The sequence below is a fragment of the Tiliqua scincoides genome, chromosome 3, assembly GCF_035046505.1.
Source record: "Tiliqua scincoides isolate rTilSci1 chromosome 3, rTilSci1.hap2, whole genome shotgun sequence".
NCBI lineage: Eukaryota > Metazoa > Chordata > Lepidosauria > Squamata > Scincidae > Tiliqua > Tiliqua scincoides.
The window spans coordinates 93,158,391-93,177,600 of NC_089823.1; the positions used below are offsets into that span (position 1 = coordinate 93,158,391).

General features: G+C 42.7%; 1 protein-coding gene across 11 annotated transcripts in view; it reads right to left on the minus strand.

Moving 5' to 3' along the window:
• The window catches only part of FHL2 (four and a half LIM domains 2), a 37,490-nt gene extending 19,892 nt beyond the window's left edge, over positions 1-17,598 (minus strand). The window contains exons 1-7 of one of the 11 annotated variants that reach the window (XM_066619247.1): positions 17,469-17,598; positions 12,215-12,273; positions 9,884-9,952; positions 7,243-7,327; positions 6,055-6,239; positions 4,942-5,129; positions 4,473-4,619 (exon numbers count right to left, since the gene is read on the minus strand). The gene's annotated coding sequence lies outside the window, so the exon portion shown is untranslated. Of the gene's footprint in view, positions 1-4,472; positions 4,620-4,941; positions 5,130-6,054; positions 6,240-7,242; positions 7,328-9,883; positions 9,953-12,214; positions 12,274-16,297; positions 16,422-17,468 lie in introns of all 11 variants that reach the window. The other 10 variants (XM_066619248.1, XM_066619246.1, XM_066619245.1 and 7 more) reach the window with 10 other exon arrangements.
• Between the last annotated feature and the right edge of the window lie 1,612 nt (positions 17,599-19,210).

Consider the following 19,210-nt stretch of genomic DNA (forward strand, 5'->3'; position numbering starts at 1 on the left):
TGGGAATTCTAAGAGACTGGGATTAATCACAGAAAGGAATTAAAGGATGCTGTTACTCTGTGAAAGTTAGAGTAAAAATTGGGAGAAAGTTCCTTTTGTGCCTGGCTAGGAAAAAAAAGTCTGTTATAGGAAGGGGGAAGGAATGCTCCTACCCTTGTGGCTTGCTGCATTTGGTGACCAACCAATATTTTCTAGGATGTAGATTCTACATTCGTTTATTGTAAAAATATTTAATACAATATGCACATGACATGACAGAAATCAATACCTGAAGTTCAGCAACTTTTGCTCCCAGAGAATTATCAGTCATTCTTGACCTTGCTCTCTCTCTCTCTCTCTCTCTCATATACACTCATTCACTCACACACATATGCACACTCTCAATAGATTTGCTTACAATCCTGAGGATGTTATTCTTACAGAGTTTTTAGTGGTGGTCTGATGTTGGTCAGGTTGAAGTAAAATTCATGTTAAATTCAAGTGTTTCTTTCCATATTCTTTAAGAGGGAAAGAACCAGACAATAAGGTCAGAAGACTATTTTATTTGTTTGATTTTTTTTTTTTTTTTTTGCTGATGCCAACTTTCTAGCTGGAACCCAAGTGATCAAATGACACGGATTTACAAAGCTAGCTCTTGAATCAGAGGTGGCTGTTTATGACTTAGCTGATGTTATTATGTATTTAATCATTTGCAATGCCAAACATATTGGCCTGGGGGAAATTTCATTAGAATTGGGCTGCCCGGCTACAATCCTAAACAGATTTCCCTGGAAGTAAACCAGTTTAAAATGTACCACTTGACCAATGGGGTTGTGAATAACTACTGTGTCACACTTGATTTATTTGGGTATGTATTCCATGAGCCCATCATAGAACCAGGATGGTGAAGTGCAGTATTTTTCAAACTGTGGGTCAGGACCCACTAGGTGGGTTGCAAGCCAATTTCAAATGGATCTCCATTCATTTCAATATTTTAATTTTGATGTGTTAGACTTGATGCTACCATGGTATGTGAGTGCATTGGGGAAATGTTATAGATCTGTACTTTTAACAGGCTACTATGTATATGCTTTTAACAGCAATAGTAAATGGGGTTTACTCCTGGGTTAGTGCGAGTAGGATTGCAGCCTAGGATTGTTAAAACTCTTCCTGCTTGATGATGTCACTTCCAGTCATGATGTCATTTCTGGTGAGTCCAGACAAATTTTTATTCTAAAATGGGGCCCGGTACTAAATGTTTGAGAACCGTTGGTGCAGTGGTTTGGGAGCTGGACTTAAAACTGGAAGATTCTCAGCCACAAAGTTTCCTGGCTGACTTTGGGCCAGTCACTTAATCTCAGCCTCATCTACCTCTCAGGGTTGTTGTGAGGACAAAAGGAGAAGAACAATGTATACCACCCTGAGCTCCTTGAAGGTATGGTGGTATAAAACATGCAAAAAAAAAGTGGGATAAAGAAAGAATACTTTGTGAAGTTGCCTGGATTGTTCCCCCCAAGACTTAACTGGAGAAAAAAGCAATTCAAAGTATGACTAGAGTAACCCCTTTGCCAAAAATGACCTTGTTTTCCTAACTTTGTACTTTGCACAGGTGGATAGATAGCAGTTTGAGAACCCAATCCTACCCAATTTTTCAGTGCCGGTGCTGACAGGCCAATGGGGCGTGCGCTGCATCCTGTCGTGACAGGGCAGTCACAGAAGCCTTCTCAAGGTATGGAAACATTTGTTCCCTTATCTCAAGGCTGCATTGTGGTTACGCCGATGCTGGAAAGTTGGATAGGATTGGGCCCTTAGGCTGCTATTGGGCCCAGCCCCCTTACCATTGGGCCTCTCACCAGTATGATTTTACTCCCCCTTCCAAGGATTGGCAGCCTTACAACCTCAGCAGGCTTTGCTTCACAAACCTCACATTCTGGAAAGCATCCGACCTGGCAGCTCTAAGCATGACATCCCCTAGACCAGTAGTTCTCAAACTGTGAGCTGTGGCTCCCTGGGGAGCCACTAAAGCCAGCCAAGGAAGCCACGAAATCCTCACAAAAACCTGCCACTCTATACAACATATAGGATTGTAACCCTAATTGAGAGCCATGGCCATTGGCCCAGTAGGTCAAGGGAGTTGCCAGTCGAAAAAGTTTGGGAACCACTGCTGATCCAGGAAGTTATAGTAAGCAGTGACATGTGGTGAAGTGAATGACTGGGGAGGCACTTGCTGTGGCACTGCAAGGCCATTTGAGGACTACTCAGAAGCTACAGCAACTTCACAATCACAGCAGAGGCTGATCTGTCACCACCACAGCTCTAGTCTCTCCCTGTATAGCAACAAGCATGTGCCTGTTAATACACAGGGAGAGACTAAAGCAGCAAGAGCTCAGCCTCCCCCATGATTGAGCACTCAGTTTCTGAGTGGTTGCGCAATCACAGGGGAGGCTGAGCTCTTGCTGCTACAAGCTCTGTCCTTTCCCCGTATAACAGGGGTCTCCAAGCCCCGGCCCGGGGGCCAGATGCGGCCCCCGGTGAGCCTCTATCCAGCCTGCGGCCAGCCTCTGGTCCCTCGAGCACCTCTTTCCCAGTTGATCAGACACAACCAGAGTTGTGCTGGTGGGATGAGGGAATGGGGGTCCATTTAAGTGTGTGCTTTATTACTTGGGCTGTGTTCATGCTTGGAGAAGTTCTGGACATTTGAGTCCATTCATTTGTACATTCATCTAAGTTCCATCTCTAACATATTTATTTAAATTTTATATTTAATTTTTTTTCTGGCCCTCAGCACTGTGCCAGATATTTGATGTGGCCCTTTGGCCGAAAAGTTTGGAGACCCCTGCTGTATAAGAAAGTGCAGGGAGGGGCTATCGCAGCAACACAGTCCTCAGAATCATGCTGCTGCTGGGAGTGTGCAATTCAGTAAGGGTTTACGAGTATTTCTAACTTACCAGGAGCCAGTGCAGGCCTCCTGTGGGGGTCCAAGGAGCCCTCTGCAATGCTCCCTACACCTCCAAACACCTAAAACAAACAAAATGATTTTCTGGTTTCATGATGAAATTCGGAATTGCCCAGTGTTTCTGTTTTTTTAAAAAACAAGTTTGGAGGTGTGGCTGTGGGCTGCAGTGGGCTCTCTGGATGTCCCGGGACTCCTGCTCTGTCTCCTGGTAAGTAAAAAAAACTCCCTCCTGACCCCAGCAACAGCATGATCTGGTGTAATCACACTGCTGCACACCCTCCCCCTGCCCCTTAAAGGGATAGTGATTCACTGGCTGGGGTATTGAGACGCCCCAGTTTGGGAAGGCCTGCTGCATAGTAACAGGTTATTTTCATTGGCGTATAACAGATTTTACCTTCCCTAAGGCACTGGAATGCAGTGGCAGGGTTTTTCTTAGACCACCTTAGGGTAGGTTCAGTAGCAGTGGAGTCTGCCAAATCTAATCCCCTTCCCAGACCCAGTCCGGCAGTATGGGTCCATGTGGACCTGTGCCAGCACAGGTCTGGGTAGACCCCTGCACAGTGGAGGCTTAGACTGGGAAAAGGAACAACTGTACACTTACTCAAAGAAGACTTCCGCAGTTGCCCCCCACCATAGGATGCAGCTATAGCCCTTTTGGTGCCACTGCATAGGGGGAATGGATGGGATTGGGCCACAAATCTAAGACATCCTAAACGTTAAAACAGACACTTTTTACAAACCAACTTTGAAAATATATCTTCCATTCACTTTTTGCACAAAAAGAAAAGTACCTCTTTTTTTAATTTTGAAAGTGATATGTAATTTAACTATCAATTGACCACACAAATAAAGAGGATAATGTCAGAAAGTTTTTCTATATGGTTTGTTACTCACCAAGAGCACAACCTTCTGACTATATTTCACTGAGATTAATGGACTAATCATGAACACAGATTATTCTTACTGGTTTAACTAGGACTGATTGCACCTTTTGATAGATTGTTCCCCTTAGTTCCTTCTTCTCCTGAATATATTTACAATGCATTCCATTTTCATATATGGATCCTGTGCAATTGTAATGGATTATAAATATGGCAGCTATTCAGTCTCAATTAAATAATTTATTTTAACAGCCTGCATAAAGTGTTTGGAATGTGCAGGACTCCAAGACACACATCCAAAACAAAGGTATTATGATGGGGGTTGGAAGGACAGAGTAATCCAATAGATAATGTATCGGCTTAGTTAAGCAGGTAGTACATAAATATATATACAGGCATTTTCTCAGTTATAGATATCGAAGCATTAAACAGAAAGAAAGAAAGAAAGAAAGAAAGAAAGAAAGAAAGAAAGAAAGAAAGAAAGAAAGAAAGAAAGAAAGAAAGAAAGAAAAGGTTGATTCTGTCCTGTTTAAACATCTTAACATAAAAGAAAAAACACATGGTAGAGAACTACCTTTTTTTAAGCAATTCTGTGTCCTCTGTGTGTGTGTGTGTGTGAGAGAGAGAGAGAGAGAGAGAGAAATGGACATGGCTACCTTGGTTTTCTGTGCTTTTGCTACAGCAAATATTCATGAGGTCCTTTGTTGCTCTGGGAAGCAGCAAGTGTTCACAGAGATGTAAAGCAACCCAGCTTTGAACTCTCATTTATTTATGATCCTTTTGGAGGCTTCCCCAGCATGATGCTGCATAGAGAAAATTGTATCAGCCACATGAATTGACACAATGCCATGTCCCTTTGCTCACCTGCCACACAGAATATTTTATTGGAAAGCAAAATCATTATTTCCACCTATCCTCATTCTATGTTCCATATCTGCAGAGACAAAGAGCCGTTCACTTGCTTTCTTCTATTGCATATTGCATACAGACCAGAGGGACTATTGCTTTATCCTATAAAAACCACTAACATCCTCTCCTAAAATCACATCCTTTGTTATTTACAGCAAAACCTCCAAACCTCCTTTATTGTTAGCTGTGGGGCTACAAAAAGGGATGTCTACTTACAGGCAGGTAGTTAATGGTACTCTCTGGAGTTGGACTGGGGAGTCACATCCATTAACAAATGGGTGGCATAGTGACCTGCTGGTCGAGAAGAGATGCAGAGTTTGCCAGGGAATCCTCCCGCCTGTGCAAGAGACTCTCCTGATTTCTGCTCAGCCGTCTGTGTTGTAATAGGCGTCTGCCTTCACAGCCTAGTGAAAACCCCAGTGTATCATTTTACCATATAAGGAGACAAATCACCAGAGACATTCACTCTTTGAGGCTCAGTGCAGCTGGCAGTCAACACTATCCTCGGGAGCAAATCCCCTGCACACCTACCTCCCCCAAATCATCACGCTGCCCTTGATTGGTTCCAGTTCTTAATATGGTTCTTATAAACACTCCCCTTCCCAGACTTTTCACTCCTATATTTTCTCTCTTTTTTTGTTGTTGTCTTTCATTCTGCAATGCCTGTACTCAATACCCACCCTATCTACGATCACAGACTATGCCAGGAAGAAAGATAGGAATTGAAAGATTTGCTCACACAAAAAGGCACACCTCTTCCCCATTAATCTTTTGTCTCTTGACCTAGTTAACATAATTAAAAAAAGATTACGGTGGCATTTTCTATTTGAACTCCCTTTATTTGCTTATTGTATGTTAACACATTGTGTAGAGGGAGGGCACAGGCAATCAAAGGAATTAAGCTTTGAGATTGCATCTCATGGTACAGCACACCAGACACAAAAGCTCCAACACAAGTGCCTTGTCAAGGCTACTTTACTGTTGAGCCTTCAGAATATGGGCTGCCCAATCCTAAATAGCACTGACGTAGCCAGGCCACCATATCCAGCACTAGCTGGGAGCCAGCTGGAGTTCTCCTTGGGATAAGGGGATATTTTTCCCCTTACCTCAAGTGATGTCCCAGCCCACCCTATGGAGCTACTTGGATCTCCGCAAACTATTTAGCTGGCAGAAGTCTGAGCAGCCCAGTGTAATGCCAGCTGGCCTCGGAAGGGGGTTAAGATACAGTGGAGGAGGCCTCTGCCAATCCTGCCCCCCTTCCAGGCCCAATCTGTCCCCCATTCTGCACTCTCCCTTCCACCCTCCCCAAGAACCCACTCAGCGCCATACCTGCTTGTGCAGGTAGCCGGGTGCTCCGAGTGCAGCACTAGCGGGGTGGTGCATGCTGCTCCACTGGCATTGCTTACTGGTGCAGCGTCACAATGTGGCACTCTGAATCTTAGGAGCTGAGTTCTGTGTAGGAATATTTACTGATGAAGTCTTGGTAATTTCAGAAAACGGCAATTCTTGGAATTCTTTAGAAAAATTGTGATAGTAAATTCAGTTTCAAACCTGTTTAAATGTGTATTGTTTCACTCATTAGTACATATTAACATTACTGCACAGGCACATATAAAGGGTCTATAGCACAATGGTAGAGCACCCACTTTGCCTACAGAAGGTCCCATGTTCAAGCACAGCATAACCAGGTAGGCCTGGGAAAACCCATCTGTAATACTGAGGCTACAATCCTGTCTACACTTTCCTGGGAGTAAGCCCCATTGATTATAATGGGACTTCTGAGTAGAAAGGCATAATGGGACTTCTGAGTAGAAAGGCATAATATTAGGCTCTAAATGGTGTACACTGCCAGTTGGGCAGATCATCTGCTTCCTTATGTTGCTCCTGGGACAGTTTCTTTGATTTACAGGGACTGTAAGAATGAAGGGGCTCCTTCATTTGTAGGTTCAGTTTGAATCAAACTAGAAGTCCTGCACTTCTGTGCTTAAAGAAACCACACCAGAAGCAAGATGAGGGTTTGGGGTTTTTTGTGCATAGGTGGCAGCGGCAGACCTGGGGCAGCATCAGATGGTGTTCTGAATCATGCTGACCATGTCCAGTGATTCATTGAAATCCAGTATCCTTATATACATAATACAAAGTGATCGGATTGTGTGCACCTTGAATGACTCTCATTTAGTTAGGTTGTCAAAACATCTTTGATATTATGGAAAGTGTTCTACTATACATAAAAGTGTTCTTCATTTACACACCTAGGCATGATCTTAATCACATATTCATGTGATTCCAAGAGTCATAGAAAAGCTCAAACAACTCCTCTTTTATAAAGCATCTGTGGGCTACAGAAGAAGCAACCAAGAAGCTATCTTCTCAGGAGTTGCTGTATTTATTATGTTTGGCCTAACAACTTTTCAGTAATATCAACAAACAAACAAAAAGGATTCTAGTTTGTAACTGAAAAATGTGAGCTGCTTGGGCCTTATGGAGAAATTAGCATTGACTATACCATCTCCTCACCTCTCCTCAGTTCAGAGAACTTTCTTTCACCTAATCCAGGGGTGTCCAAACTTTTTGGCAGGAGGGCCACATCATCTCTCTGACACTGTGTCGGGGGGCCAGGAAAAAGAAAAGAATTAATTTACATTTTAAATTTGAATAAATTTACATAAATGAATATATTAGAGATGTAACTTATATGAATGAATGAAGGTCTTGCAATAGCTAAAGGACTATAAAAGGCCATGCACAAAGCAAGGCCGGCCTTTCCTTTGCTGCTGCAGCTGCATCACAGATGTGAAATAGCAAGCAGTGGACAGAGCCCTTGTCCCACAGCTCACTAGAACACACTTGTATATTGAAACTGATGTAAATTTAGTAAATGCATAATCCAAAGGTTAAGACAAATGTAGAGTCGTGAGCCTCACTTTTGGAAGTACCCTCACCATCTTCATGCCAAATGTAGCCTTTTGCTTTCCAGATGGAACTCTGAAAATGCCACCTACACATTTATTCAAAATGTTGGTTGAGGGATGGTGCTGATTGGTTAGCATCTGTGATATCACAAAAATACCTCCTTCCCCTTTCAAGAGCAGTTTTACAACCATTAAAAATATTTTTCCACTTAAAAAACAAGAACAAAAAAGGATGAGCATGTGGTGTTTAATGGACCACCCAGCTGAAGAACAGGGAGACAAGCAAGACTGACAGCTAATCCAGAATTGCTGGGCTGTACAGCTGTCATGCAGACTGCAAATCCAAGAGGAAACTAGGCTCATGCTTCAGGGGATGAACCTGCCATTGCTTCTCTTTAAATTTTACATTTGTCTTCATCCTAAGACTCAATGATTACTACAAAAGTCTTAAAATATAAGAGTTTTAATGTCTATCATGTAGACATTACATGACACATTACAAAACAGAGAGGTTACCTTGACCTTCAGCTTTCCAGCGTAAGACAACTCAAGTCCCACACACAATGAAATGGAGATGTTCTAGAGCTCTCACATTTTAAGCAACTTTGGCCCTTAGTAGGGTTTGTACTGGCAGCCAGTCCAGCACAGAATATGCCAAGCTACACATGTCTGTCCCCCACTGAAGCGTGAGAGTATAGAAATTTTCTCTCCACATAGTATATTCTTTCAAAGATTTATTGTGCATGTGCAGGTCGCAAGCAGTAGTGTAGCTAAGGGGGTGCAGGGGGTAGCAGTTGCACCCCCCTCAAGCTTTAGGGGGGCAACAAGCTGAACTTGACACTTGTGACCAAAATTGTGAAAATCTTGGTATGTATGAATAATACCATCACGTTATACATCATTAGAAAAGTAATTTAATGCAGAGCGCAATGAAACAAACTGCACTGGAATATCTGCATTCTATCAAAAATTATAGCCAATTAACCAGAAAATGAAAACACAACTGTCTTGTGGAACAAAAAGTGGATTTGCTTAACTCCAAACTGACCTATAAGACTGATTGTTCTGAGTGCCAGTGAGATGTTATTATGAAACAGCATGGAACCAATAACTTTTTATTTATTTACTTAATTAAATTTGATTTTATTATGCAGGGGGGGGGGGCTACAAAATCTTCTTTGACCCCGGGTAGCAGATAGTTGCCTTAGCTATGCCACTGACTGGGGGGGAGGCAGCACAGCAAGTGGGTGGTGAGCTGCTGGGGGAAGGAGATGGGTTCCCCCCAATTTTCACTTTTTAAAAAGCCCGGGCATGATATCACTTCCAGTTGTGACATCACTTCCGGGGCAACAATTTGAGCTTGGCACCAGACTACATTATCATTAGCTGCGCCACTGGTCGCAAGTTATTATTTACTACACTCTTTAACCAAGTCGAACATCTTCTGACCTCTTTTAAGACATTAATAGCCAAAGTGATATCTTCGGGCACACCTAGCACTCAGCCGGATATAAACAAATAATACATACTTCAGACGCAAGAAGGCTGAATCAATCCATTTAAAGGTAATTTATTAGGAATGATATGTGTTTTGATTACAGTGTATGACAAGCATTTCAAATGTAAAAAAAAAATAGAGGCATGTATGATTTTGCGAAATAATTTAAAGCATACATCATAACCTAGGAGGTCCTAGTGTACAAATCTTCATTCTTAAGACATTTCAGCATGCCAACTGTCATGTAAGCAGGGCTTACACTGTACACAGCAACAGTGTACACAGTGCTGTGGGAGTAGCAGAAAGTGCTGCCTGGCATCCCAATCAATGGTGCTGGGATGGTATTACAGGTTGGCCAGGCTGGATACTGGCTGTGAGCCCAAGACCATCAGAAGGTCCATCCGGACGGCCCAGCCCCAAACCCTCAGTGCCCATAGCAGTGGTAGCACCAAATGCAGCCATTTGCTCTAGGACTCCCAGCTATCTAGTACCAGCATTGTGGTGGACTCAAAGACCAAATCTCCAGGTTGCCAATTGGCAACCCTAGATGGTGTTGTAAAACAATATTCCTTGCAGTTACTATACTCTTTAAGCGATATCACAGGATGGAAGATCCTGCACTGTAACGTTGGAACAAGAAGCCTCATTTTCAACTGTTTTCTTTTTCACATTCAGAACTCCTGTCTCAGCACGTAGACAGTTTTCTACACCATACCATTGAAAAGTGCATTTTTTTTTAATGACTCACAGTCAGAATTGTTGATTCAAATTAGCTCTGCAACATTTCAAGAAAATGGTCATTCCTTGGAAATAATGGCTGCAAGAAAAAAAATATGTTTATCCTGGTCTTGAAACGAACTCACACACAAATTCAATTGCCTTACCACACACGTAGCAAACTATAAACAACACAAAACTCAAAAACACTTTCTCCAAAAATAACAACCATATGGCATCCCCCCCCCCCGGTGGTATGTAATGTAACAATATTTTAGGTCCTATGGAAAAAAATGAACTATGGTGGTTTTTACTACAAAAAACACACCCCAACATCAGTACTGTATTTTAAAAGTGGAATGATGATGGAACCTTTGATAGTCTAGTTGTAAGGAATATTTTAAATATTTTAATTAATCTATACAAATTGAAAACATTCAAAATCAGTGCATTTTTTCATAATTACATTTCTTAAAATTTGACATCAGTTGCATCAGAAATAATTTTCATTGCAAAAGTGATCTTAGCAAGTTGATGACAGGAGAGTCTTCTGATTGGCAATCTAAACAAGCCAGGTGACATATGACTGACAGCTGTCATGTCCCAGATGGTGCTCACTGTTTGTAGGAAGATGTAAATGGAAACTGGAATGAATAGATTTGGGGTTGAGTGCCAATCTGGTGTGGGTGAATACAAATCTAAATGGATTATTATAATGGGGAACTAAACACAGAGGCACTTTTTTATTTAGAAGTTTACAACAGTTGCATTAACTCTGCATTATCTCTGCTGGGCAGGATAGTACAGCTAAAACTGTGTGGTGCAGCACCTCCCTTGCACTCAGAAAATCCCAACTTCAATCCCTGGCATCTGCATGTATAGCTGCGAAAGACCTCTCTCTCTCCCCCCCCCCCCCTCACACATACATTCTCTATCCTGGGGAACCAATGCCAGTCAATATGAGTGACAATATGAATCAGGAGTCTGACTTGGGAGAAAGCAGCTTCACATGTTCAATTGTATTGACCATATACAATGTGTATACTATACATATTGTCACTATGTATGTATAGCATAGTGCAGTGGTTCTCACACATTTAGCATCAGGACCCACTTTTTAGAAAAAAAATCTTGTCGGGACCCACCAGAAGTGATGTCATGACCGGAAGTGACATCATCCAGCAGGGAAATTTTTAACAATCCTAGGCTGCAATCCTACCTATACTTACCCAGGAGTAAGTTCTATTTACTATCATTGTTAAAAGCATATACATAATAGTCTGTTAAAAGTGCAGGTCTGTAACATTTCCCCAAATGCAGTCACATGCTATGGTAGCATCAAGTCTAAAATATTAAAAATAAAATATTGAAATGAATGGGGACCCACCTGAAATTGGCTCGCGACCCACCTAGTGGATCTCAACCCATAGTTTGAAAAACACTGGCATAGTGTATTATAAAAACATCATCCCGATGGTATTTTCTTGGTCTCCCTTCTGTATTATTTCATGAATATTTTCATATAACAACAGGTGCCAGTCCAAAATTCTAACAATTAACATGTTTGTACACATCATGTGCGTGTGTGAAAAACAGTGTTGGAATAGTCACATTTTCTGCTCTTAAATAATGGGAGAAAAGCAAAGGCTATTTTATTTTGGGCATTTAATGACCTCTGTTGCAGACCAGGACTGTGAAAACGACCATTGAGTGCATGCAAACCCTTGGAGGGGGGTGGGGAATGCTGGGGTTCCAGTTACCTGTGCACTTAATTGTGCAAGCTGCCTCCATTGGAGCTTAGATTTAATTATAAGGTGGAGGGTGCAAAATGGGGGGAAACTGTGGTGGAGCACAAGGGAGCTTTAGTAATTTGCTTCCACTGTGGTTTGGATCCCCATCACACTTCTCCATGAGCCATTTTTAAATGAAAAATGCTTCTATTGAAAACCAACTTTAAAATGGTGCAAGGTGAAGGGGGAACAAAGCCATAGTGGCTACAAAGTATTACGCCCCCCCCAAAAAAAACTCCCACTACAGCTTCCATTCTTCCTATTTATAATTAAATCTAAGTCTCAATTCAGGCAGGTTGCACAATTCAGCATTCAGGGTGTTTTTTGTCTTTGGAGATGGTTTGTAGAGCAACCACCTGCAGCTCCCCCCCCCAATATGTTCATAAAGCGCTACTAGGCAGATGCCTATGCTTCCAGGGACGCAGCCTTTGCCAGGCATGTGCTGCAGAGCATAGTTTCAGATGCTTCAGGCAGCTCCCACCCTTGAGGAGGCATGGCTTGGGTATTTCCCAGTTGTCAAGGACTGACCCTGCCATGGAGATTGCATGGAGAAAGGGGGGATTTGAGCTTACCTGTAAATTCCCCTTCTCGGTGGTCTCCATGGCAGGGTCTGTCCCCCCACCCTCACAGCCTGAAGCATATAAAAAGAAAAGAAAAGAGAAGACAGCAAATACAAAACAATGGGGTTGTAGAAGATAAGGGCAAACATCTCTGACAGGTCCTCGTTAGGTCCTGCAGTATGGTCCTAGCCTTTCTTGATTCAGAATGGTGAGATTTAGATCATCAGAGTTAATCCGGATGGCTTTTCGACACATTGGACTTCAAGGATGGACATCTACCTGAGCAAGCCCAAGACCGAGCTGATCTGGAGAGGGGCCATCAAGGCTTTTGTAGTCTGGGGAATCGAGGGAGCCCCTCCCCTCAGGAAGACTTTGTGATCTGACCTACCTGCCTGAGAGGGAGGAGCTTCCCAGATGTCAAGGACTGACACTGCCTTGGAGACCACCGTGAAGGGGAATTCACAGGTAAGCTCAAATCTCCCCTTTCTCTCATCTAATTTGGACCTCAGTAACCTTGGCACTTCCATTTACAAGGCTTATGTCCCAAATTTATCCACTGCCACTGGCACTTATGCAACTGTGCCATGGAGGTGCATACTGATCCAATGCTGGGGGGGAGGGGAGAATCAGTACTCCTCCTTGAGAAGCAAGCCTCAGGGGGCCTACCCAGAGGTAAGGGAATAAAAAGTCTCCTAGGTATAGGTCTCCTAGGACCTATGCCTGCTAAAGAGCTGGCATAAGTCTGAGGAGAGTAAGGAGGCAGCATCAGCCAAAATGAGAGGAATTGGTGTGTGTGTTTCTCACCAAGCTCCAACCCCTCTGGCCCACTTCCCACCTCCTGCCCTCTTTTGATCCACCCAGTCTCTCTCCCCTGCCCTCCCCTTGATACCTACAAAATGCCCCCCATGCCAGCTTACTGGCACTGGCTCTGATCAGTCGCTGTGGCAACATGGCTTTGCAGCTGCATTCTTGTTGTGGAGGTAACTTGGCCTGACCTAAGCTAGTGGCAGCTTGCTCTGTCACTGGGCCTTTTACAACAGCAGGACATTGCCCTGCTGTTGGAATGAAGATAGGCCTGAGCTGTTAAAGTCATTTTTTTCTTTAGAAAGTTTGTAAAGCAAATGTAAAACCTACATTAATCAAAATGCACATTCAGATTACAAACTCTTCTGCTTTCTATTTCACAGTGACAAGGACCAGACAGTCACATAAACAGAACAAGATAATGTAAGCCTTTTCATACAGCAACACTCCATAGATACTGCTACACACATGAAAAAAACTGATGTCAGAAACATCCCATGGATGTGTGCTTGTTTAGGAAACCTGGGCCGGTTGGGTTTCCCAGATGCATGTACATCAGATTTTAGTTCCACACTGTACACATGTGCTATAGAAATGTCACTGGTGTAACACTGGTATTCCAACAAAAATTGTGTCATGTAGCACTGCTTTAGGACTTCCCCCAAATGCACCTTCCCAGTCCTGTGGATGGAAAACCACTGACTCCATTCATACTCATTTTGTAAAACCCATGAACCATGAAACTTGTTCAGCCAGTCTTCACTCTGCTAATTGGTTCTGTCTGGCAAACTGATACTATTCACCTGGGCGTAGATTTATAGCACAGCTACAAGTCTACAGTTCATCCAGTAATAAACAATCATATTTAAAAACTAATGGCCCAATCCTAACTACCACAAAGCACCATAAAATGCTCTGTAGCAGTGCAGAGAGCTGGTGTGCCAATGGGGGGCTGGAACCTTCCCGCACGTGGTGCTGGAGCAGATAAGTCCTGTGCAGGATGCAGGTCAGGGTGGGGAGAGGGCAGGGACAGGAGGGGTTTGATGGGGCAGGGGAGGGCAGAAAGGGGAAGAGATAAGGCAGGAGTGCATGGACAGTTCCAGGAGGGGAGTAGGTTCAGTGGCAGCACACACCAAATCCAGGACCCCCCCCCCGCACCTTTCCTGGCCTGATCGTCCTGCACTGATCAATAATATCACTGGTGCAGGACCAGGTTGACCCATAGCGGCTGCTGGGGCTTACCTTGGGACAAATGTCCCTTTAGCCCAAGGAGATCTTCAGCAGCCAAAAATCCCCTGTGGGATGCAGTGCAGCCAGCACCAGCACTGCTGCATGGGGATTTAGGCTGGATTGGGCTGTAAGATGGAGGTAATTTTTTTTAACACCCTGTGCACACTAAATATTAATAAGACACTTCAGTAAGCTAGAAAGCAACTTTATGGGGAGGGATCAAGCCAAAAACTGCCTTGCACATAGGACATGAGCACTCTTAGGAAAAGAAGCTAGCTTAGAACCATTCTTCCTGACATGCTAGCTTTCTATGTGCAAGTCTAAGGATGCAAGCCTATGCACATTTACCTTGGAATAAGTCCCACTGAACTCACTGGACCTTATTTCTAAGTGTAGATGCATAGACTTGCATAATTCTACCAGATAATTATAATTCTATAATTCTACCAGAAATCAAAGTTCAGGAAAAAAAACACATTTTTCCTAAGTCTTATTGTTCAGAAACACAGAACATCAAGAATTCCAGTGAAAAAACTACTGTAGATACTCATGTATAGTACGTGAACTCTGAAAAGTTTCCTTTCTTAAGGGGCAGACAGGCGCCAAGTTTCTCAAGCAGCAGGCAGGCACCAGGCAGGCAGGACAGGTATCATTTCTACGGCAGCTGGGAAGGATGGGATGCTCCTTCCCAGGCTACAGTTCAGTGCACCTTTACTTAAGAATAACACCATGGAAAGCAGTGGGTCTACTTCTGAGTAAAAAGAGTTGCTAATATAAGCAGCTGCATCTCTCTGCTGTGAACTGAATTGCACACTCCCAGTTATGTGTGATGGGTTGTATGTTTTATGTAGAGCTTCTGGCTTAACACACCAGACACCTTAAAGGTGGATTTGATTCATGGTTCAACCTTTTTCACTTGCATATCCCTTGGCAGCCCATTTCCATAAATTGTACCCTTCCTATTAGCAAAATGTTTGTAATTAATAATACAAGCCCTCATCTCCTCCATATGAAAGCCCAGACTTCATGTATTCATCACAGTGTTTTCTCTTTTCATCTGTTTGAAGAACAGAAGACTCTGCCTTTGCACTGTTTTGCACCAGAAGTGTGCTGAGAAATTCCGGCTGATTGATCACTTTACATATTATATTTTAGCTTTTTTACTGTGCTGGTTTTCAATCACTGGTGCATACATGAATTGATGACCAAAAACTAGCTATTTGTAGGGCTTTCACAGTCAACTAGCTACCTTCCGTCCTGCCTTGCTGGCCCTGCAAAGCATTCTGGAGCATGACCTGCCTTTTTCTGCCATTTTATTCCATTCTTTTTCAAGTACCCCTACAGGTCTTGTTGAGTGTCCCTGGGAGTACATGAATACCAGGTTGGGAACCACTGTTTTACTGGTATGTTTTTTACAGTGCACTTACTCTGACAGTGTTTGAAGGTGGTGAAGACCAGAATTTAAAAAAGAATAAAAATGTATCTTATGATCTTTTATTATGCTTTTAATAAATTAGAGACTACAGTTCTTAGGTAACAATTAGTGGCAGGTTATTTTTCAGGATCTGGCCTCGGGTAAAATCTATAGTCAGACACCCCCCTAAGTTTAACCCCGACTTATCCAAGGGTCATGGAAAATTCCATGGTTGTTGGCTCAAAACCTGCCCTCAACTTACCCAAAACCTGTGGGGTCGACTTGTGGGTGATTGTCTGCGGCGCTTTGAAATTAGCCTCATATCTTGATTCATTATAATGCACATAGATCTGGGAAACATCAAATTTAATCTTGATTTGTCAAACTGGGATAATACAACTTTAAATCCTTGGCCCCAGGAGTATAATATATATTGCATATAAAAACAATTAGCATGTTAATTTACACAAGACCGATATGCATTCAGTCTAAGTTCTCCATGTAAGCATTCTTGGCAAACTCCCCTCAAAAAATAGCACTCCCTTGGGATCACTTTAAAAAGCAATTCAATGTGATTATACACTTTATAATGGGTGTTCAGCAGCTGTTAATGCTATTTTGCACAAAGATTATGAGGAATTCCTTGCCTGTCAAAAGAGTCACACACAAGATTAGTGCTTTTTATTTTCTTCTTTCTTCTTTCAGACAGTGTCCATTACGTCTAACGCAAAGCTCTTTAAATATATAATCAGGATCATCTTCGAGGGCTGGCTTTGAGGGAATAGAGTCAAGAAAATAATTTTTAAAAGCTAAATACAGAGTTACCTGTCTATTTTTCCCAGTTTTAAAATATCCAGTGGCAAAGGGAAAACAGAACCTAAGTAAAACATTTTCTTCTTTTTAAGAGAGCAATACAATTCTGTTTCCTTTACCAGAGATGCATATCACATCGCATGTATATAAACTTAGCGGAAAGTCTAGCACTATATTCAGAGGGATGGTTTTACTTAGGGTTACCAGATACAAAAGGATACAGAGTGCCTATATCTTTAGCCATTGTATAGAAGAGGGAATTTTGGCAGTTGCAGCTTTTAAACCCTTCCATATTGAGCTGCACCAACCAAAATTCCCTTTTCTATACAATGGTTAAAGGTATAGACACTCTGTTCCCCTTTGTATCTGGTAACCCTAAATTTACTCCCAAGTCAGTGTGCACCGAATTGTATCTGAATTTCCTTGATGACTCACATTCGGATTCTAGTGTACTAGAAAAATACTGTATGCATTTCTTTAAATATGTGGCATCCAGTATTTTCAGGTCTTCCACCCAATTCTGCAGAATTGCAACCCTATAGACTCAAGAGCAGAAAAGGTATGTTCCTCCCAACTCCCAGATCTGAGAGCTGCAGTGTCCCTATTTAAAGTATTATTATTAGACCAAACAAACCTGTTTCACAAGCAGTCCTATTTGCAATTGCTGGTGAAGAAGTTGCATTTAAAGATGGCAAGGTAAAGGCACTAACAATTGCACTCTCATCCTGTACGTGTTTCAAAAAAACATGTGGAGGCATGAACTACAAAAGCACTTATCAGTTCATTCACATAAAAGCAAGGCAAGCTCAGCAGCAGGGAAGCAAACATCACCTGTGGACTTGCAATAGGGAGAAGTGGTCAAAACGCATTAGCAGACTGATGCTCATTGTGGAGAGAGAGAAAAAGTTCCACCATCCTCTTGGAGTCATTCCTCTCTCTTTGTAGCAACATTGTGGTGGAAGGACAAAATGGGTGAAAAGACAACAATGCTCTATTTGTTCTTACCTTGCTGGACTCCGTCTGGGTGTTCTAGGCAGGGAATGAGGAAACCCAGGCAAGCACTGAAGCTGATTGCTTTATTGGATTACCCAAACTATGTATTTAGCAATTAGACTGTCAAGAGTTCATTTGCCAGATGAGCTATAAATACAATATCTCCAAAGAAGCAGCCACCACCCCAGGAGATAAGAACCACAGCATCCCACTGTGTGGTTGGCCTTTTAAGGCATCGTTCTTAACAGGAGCCCAGGTCTGTCAGGGAAGGACAGCCTCACTCCCAGTTCATGCCAGGGGAAGAGCTGCGTTAATACATAGGCAAGCACTGAACACAGACATCATTTTTCAAAAGGAGCCTTTTGGTACTGCAAAGACTTCTTGAAGCAGAAGCTTCTGTGAACTAGAGCCCACATCATCAGATACGTTACATTATCTGGTTTATAAAACACTTGGGCTGCAGCCTTTATGCACACTCATGTGAGAGACAATCCCATTAAACTCAGAAGGATTTACGTCTAAGTGAACATTCTTAGGATGCACTGTTAGAACTGCCATCTTAAACCTACTTCTTTGGAGTAAGCCCCATTAGACTCTGTGGGGTTTACTTCTGAGTAAATTAAGAATGCACAGGATTAGGCTGCTGGAAATGGCTTTGCTTCAAGTAGAATATCCTCACCCCTGCAGAATTGTTAAAATTGGACAATAAGAGCTCAAGTAGCTTAACATTCTCCTTTTTGCAATATGTGCCATTACAGATGATTTAAAAACACCGCTTGTAAGTGTTTCATGGACACAAGTAACAGAATGTCTCCTCCATTTGTAATGAAAGTTGGTCTTCTTTGGTTTATTTAAAGCAGGGGTGCCCAAACCCCAGCCCAGGGGCCATTTGTGGCCCTTGGGGACCCCCAATCCAGCCCACAGGGAGCCCCTAGTCTCCAATGACCCTCTGGCCCTAGGATTTTCTTATGCATAGTATTGTTTTGGGAAGAAATTATTAGGTGTATTAATTCTGCATTACAACAAACATTGATATTTGTTGATACTTATGTTCTTTTGACTTAGCCCAGTGGTTCCTAAACTTTCTCACCTGGCAGCTCCCTTGACCTACTGGGCCATTGGCCATGGCTCCCCATTAGGGCTACAATCATATACATCAGTCATTTTCAACCACTGCCGTGGCACACTGGTGTGCCGTGAGTGGTCCGCGGGTGTGCCGCCGGAATTTGGGGATGGGTCATTTATTAGTAGGGCCATTGGGGGATGTGAGCCCTCCACCAGCATCATGGTGTGCCTTGTCAATTATCAAAAAACTGATGGCGTGCCTTGACAAGTTTAGTGCCTCTTCAGTGTACTGTGAGACAAAAAAGGTTGAAAATCACTGGTATACACTGTATAGGGGAGCAGGCTTTTCATTCCATGGCTCCCCTGACTGGTTTTCACCCAAGGAGCCACAGCTCACAGTTTGGGAATCAGCCCCTGACTTATGCAATATTATAAGCATACACACAGAATAACAGTGAAGAACCATCCAGAAGAAAATAGCAACACCAAAACCAACTACTGAGTGACTAGTTCCTAGTCCATCTGAGCCAAGGACTGTTCATGCCTCTGAGAAAATCAGTTAGGCCCAACTGCTTGCCCAAGCCTTTGTTGCAAAATTGAAACTGTTTCCCCAGTCTTCTCTCATGGCCATTCTCATCTTGAGGCCTTTGGCTTGCCTCTTAAAGAGGCAGTGCACAACAAAGGGCTAT